The 5,150-nt window shown below is 42.1% G+C and overlaps 1 long non-coding RNA gene across 1 annotated transcript in view; it reads left to right on the top strand.

Moving 5' to 3' along the window:
* The window catches only part of LOC101845970, a 56,763-nt gene extending 51,689 nt beyond the window's left edge, over positions 1-5,074 (top strand). The window contains exon 2 of the long non-coding RNA XR_220075.3: positions 4,814-5,074. This is a non-coding gene — a long non-coding RNA (uncharacterized LOC101845970). The remainder of the gene's footprint in view (positions 1-4,813) is intronic.
* Positions 5,075-5,150: the final 76 nt, after the last annotated feature.

Genomic DNA, 5,150 nt, shown 5'->3' with positions numbered 1-5,150 from the left:
GAGAGAGAGAGAGAGAGAGAGAGGGAGAGAGAGAGAGAGAGCATTCCACTTATCCCAAGAACAGTTTGTCTTACCTCGATAATGCCCTAACCCCCCACCCACCCAACCTCTCAGCCATCAGATACTGTCTTCTTGTTCTCCAAGAAACACATTGTGAAACATTGCTCCGTTCTTCCAAGACGCCAACACATCGTTGACAATGGGCCAAGTTCCTTCAGTCACTTCTTTTTTACAGAGACGGGAGGAAAAGTGCCTCTGTCATCTGCCTCGTTTATACCCCGTACCCACTGGCTGAATCCTATTGGATCGGGTCGGGTCTGGTCGATTAGTGATGGCTTCAGTGCGCACATTCCTTGTTGTATCAAATTTGACCCAGTAATTAAAGAAGAGAAAACTTTGACCGACGCGCAGTGTTATTGTGCGCAAAGCTTACCGTTCACAACACAGCCATTTCCTTCAATAATGGCTTCAAGCGCAGACTCGCATATCACGGTTGCTGCATTAAGAGATTTTTGAATCCCACAAACATTGGAGATTTCGATTGCTCTCTATCAGCCTCTCTAAATCAATACTGCCCATTAAGGATATCGTATTCCGCGCGTCCCCCCCCCCCCAAAAAAAAAACCCAACCGAACCTGAACCTGACCTTGCGGCTCGTAGGCTACAAGCCTTTTGATATATCTAGGTTGTTTTAGTTTTAGTATGGTTTTACGGCGCTCGCAACTGCATAAGATCATATGAGCGCCAAGGGATGGGTGTCAACACAGAAGTCCAAACTGAGAATCAGGCTTGCTCTGCTCACCTCTCTGGTCTCAACAGCACAAGGTCTGCTTCGACTATCAAGGCAGTCACAAGAGAGTGACCAACATGCAAAAGAAGTAGGAGGGGGGATAACGTAGGTGGTGTTCTGGCAGTGTGAGCGTGACATTGATAAATCAGCCCATTTACAATTCTACTGTGCATAAGAACATGTTAATATCCCCTTTTGGGTTTTGAAGATCACCGTCCAATTTTGATGAATTTTGGTATTTTTTACATTACGTTTTCTTTTTAACTTAGGTTCCGAACGGGTAGATCTATTGATTATAGCTTTTGTCCCTCCGTGAAGTAAAATCTAGCAAGCCCTGACGAATGAAATGAATCAAATTGTCATTGAGCACTGAGAAAACAGTTAACAGAATGTCGCGGTAAAGGAAATCCCTCGGTGTTTGAGACTACCAAAACATGTCGACCCGAGATGCCAAACTCAAGAGTTTCAAGAGAGTCCATTTAATTTTAATGGTAAAAGTAAGCTGGGATTTACTTGACCAACGCACACCAATGCGGGTCTCTTCTCTCGGACTCAGTGGGGTACTTTTGGGTCGCTGTGATCTTCAGTCTTGCTTCTTGGAAGCGGAGGACCCCGGGGGGGGGGGGGGAATTAGCTGTTACTTTAAGATCAATTAATTGCCATTTTAAATAACCAAAAAAAGAAACAAAACAAAACTCAACAAAACAAAAATAAGCTCAGAAATATTTGTGTCAAAACGGGTACTTATTTAGATCAATAGGGACGAAAGTCTAAAATCATTTACATGTTAGTATAATGCGGTTGAGATGGGGGGGGGTAGGGAATTTGTGATGTATAGCTTTTATTGCAGCCCACTCGCTCATAAACAATTACACAGACACATACAGACATGCACACACAAAAATACACAAACATGCATTCACGTTGTGTGCGCGCGCACAGCTCACATCGATACCCCTGTATTCTCTCGAAATAAATTTTACTCTAGCGTCACAGAGCAATTGGCGCTGAGCTACTAAACGCTGATAAAATTATATGTAAAAAAACACGAAAAAACGAAAAAATATATTTAGGAGTATGGACCAGGTTTCTTGTGAAAGTGGGTGTGTAAGAATTCATTTAGCCGCACCCTATCTGTTTTATTCAGCAACCACCAGTAAAGTCTTTGCGATTGTGTCTTTTTGTTAAAATACTCTTCTGGGAATGATTTTTATTATCAGCTCATGTGGATTCTTGTAGCTCTTTTTGGAAGAGGGCTGTGGACAGCAAGCTTTAATATAAGAGTAGAGTTCAAATCTGAATGTAAGATTTTTTATACTCATCTATTTGCATTCCAGCAACACAGCGTCTTGGAGATTGTAACAGTAGAGTCTTAAACTAGTCTACATAGTCTGCTTTCATGTGGAAAGGCATGGAATTTCTCCCGGCACTTTGTGACTTGTGTGTGTGTGTGTGTGTGTGTGTGTGTGTGTGTGTGTGTGTGTGTGTGTGTGTGTGTGTGTGTGTGTGTGTGTGTGTGTCTGTCTGTTTTTAGCTTACAACTCAATCCCGACAGAGATGATTTTAATCCTGTTCTAAATGGCTGTTGTACGTCGTCTCTACTGGGAAAAAAAGAGCTAATACCCGTTTTAACCTACATTGAAAAGAAACCCAAGCCACTCTTTGCAAATCCTAGCAAAAACCCTTAAAAAGGCCACTTCGAAACCAAAGGTTTTTGATGGTGTTTTTATTTTAGTTTGTTTGTTTGCCTGTTTGATTGATTGATTGTTTGTTTGTTTGTTTGTTTGTTTGTTTGTTTGTTTGTTTGTTTGTTTGTTTGTTTGTTTGTTTGTTTGTTTGTTGTAGGATTTTTTTTAGTTCTAAAGAGAAAATGGAAATCGAATGAACACACTCTGAGAAACTGAAAACAAAACTTTACGCACCAAGCCGAAAGATCGAATCGACAAGAAAAGAGCTTATAGAGGAATTCCTAATACAATGTAAGAGAGACCTGCGATTTTGATCTAAAGGAGTTAAGATACAAGTGGGCAGTGGTGAAGACTATAGCTCAGGACAGAGTAGATAAAGAGCTCAAGTTGGTGGCCTATACTCTTGATGATGATGATGATGATGATGATGATGATGATGATGATGATGATGATGATGGTTCTCTGCGTGGATCTACAGGACCTGAACGCCTGTGTGGAGATCCCACTATGAGAACTACTCATTTGCACCGACTTGCTTTAACGAGCAGATAAAAGCAACCAAAAAAACAAACAAACAAAAACACACAAAAACTAGTTACTCAATGAGTCGCATACTGTTTTGTTGTGATTCCTATTTTGCAAGGAATTATTAAAGTAGAAATATATCATGGCAGCTTTCTTGCACTTACTGCAACCGATATTTCCAGGCATCCACGCTGTACTTACCTGAAGCGTTATCATCACAGGACTTTCAGATCTTCGGTGTCGCACTCAGTCCACTTAAGTCCGTTTGGGTATTTTTTAACGCCATAGACAAAAAAAAAACTAGGGTTGTTCTAATCAGAAATCATAAAAAGCATGAAATTATTAAGTTTTGACCATAACAGTTGATCTGCATTTTTGTGATGTTGAAAAGAGCATCCGTGATAGAGTTTGGAAGGGTGTGAAAACAGAAAATTCTAAAATTACAGAACTGAATAGAGTGCGACAGTGACGAAATGTTGATCAGAAGAGCACAGATATGTTGTAATGGCATTTGTTGTTGGAACTGTGCCTACTGTATTATTATCATCTTTTGTGTTTGTCTTTTGGCAGTATTTTTCGTTTTCTTTTTTTCCGGGGAAAGGTGTGTCTAAGTCTTTATTTCAGTGTTGTTTTTCGTGTAGCTTTCTCTATTGTTTTTTGTGTATGTGGGTGACTTTTCTGTTGGTTTGTTCGTTTTTGTTTTGGTCGCGGATGTCTGGGCGGATATGACCTCACAGACGGGATATTTGTCTAGTCTGGCTCTACAATCTTTAAAACTTAATGCGTCCCAATGGACTCCCCTTCGCCACGGAAGTATAATGTGTCCTGGGGTCTCGGGAGATGAAAGTGCCAGCATTTTCTCCATCTCGCAGTTTTTATAGTATTAGGAGAAGAATTTCCTTTTGGTGTGCATTATGTTTTCTGTGAATCTTCCATTGCGAGACCGTCCTCCCTGAAGTGGCATTTTGAGTTAGATGTTATTGCTTCTGTCGATGCTGCTGTTGCTGCAGAGAATACAAACATTTTAGTTGTTGTTGTTGTTGTTGTTGTTATTGATGGTGTTGTTTTTGTTGTTGTTTGCGCTGTCGCTGTCGAGCCTTCTCCTTCTCCTCCTCACACGTAACCATCATCATCCCCCTTCTCCTTCTCCTCCTTCTCCTCGTCTTCCCTCTCCTCTTCCACTTTCTCTCCTCCTCCTTATCGCCCTCCTCCTCTCCATCCTCCTGTTCCTTATCCTCCTCAGCCTGCCCCTGCTCTGTCTCCTCCTCCACGTACTCTTCCTCCTCGTCTTCCTCGTTCTCGTCTTCCTCCTCTTTCTCATCTTCCTTCTCACTAACCTCCTACTGCTCTGTCTCTTCTTCAACCTCCTTTGCCTGATCCTCCTCTTCTTCCTTCTCCTCCTCCTCCTCCTCCTCCCTTTTCTCTCTATTCTCCTCGTGACCCCCTTCCTTCTGCTCCTCCATCTCCAGGCATAACTTGCACAGTAACATAGTAACAGAGAAGAGCAACTACATGTATATATGCTGTATGTAGGCTTTTTATGTCTCTCAGAAATGGCGTTCAATCGGAGCCCTGATCGGCAAAACGTCACTGAGTTTAAAGGGGCGAAAAAAAAAAATTTTTCGAAAAATTGTTGGGCTTTTTTTATCCCCTACTGATAACATCCTCAACTCCAAGCCCGTATTCATTCATTCATTCATTCATTCATTCATGCATTCATTTATTCGTTCATTCGTTCGTTCGTTCATGCATTCAATTATATATTTTTGTCTGCTTGTTTTTTAATGTTCTTTATGTTCTTTTCTTTCAGTTTGCGCAAACTCCACCAGAAGCAATGACGTCATGAACCTGACCGCCGTGACATCGGATCCGGCCGTGGGCGTGGTGACGTCAGAATACCCGAACTGTGTTCGGGCCGTGTCGGAGACGAGGGGTCAGCTCGGCCTTGACCGTCAGCCCAGCAGGCGGGGCGTGGGTGACGAGGAGTCCGACTTCGGAGCGCTTGTCTACATCGTGGTGGTGCTCATCTTCTATTCCACGGGTCAGTGAGTGGACGGACGACGATGCATACGGAAGAAGAAGAAGAAGAAGAAAAAGAAGAAGAAGAAGAAGAAGAAGAAGAAGAAGAAGAAGAAGAAGAAGAAGAA

This window comes from Aplysia californica, unplaced genomic scaffold (genome assembly GCF_000002075.1).
Source record: "Aplysia californica isolate F4 #8 unplaced genomic scaffold, AplCal3.0 scaffold00012, whole genome shotgun sequence".
Taxonomy (NCBI): Eukaryota; Metazoa; Mollusca; class Gastropoda; order Aplysiida; family Aplysiidae; genus Aplysia; species Aplysia californica.
The sequence above is the reverse complement of the archived record's forward strand: the minus strand, read 5'-3'. Positions and strand labels throughout refer to the sequence as shown.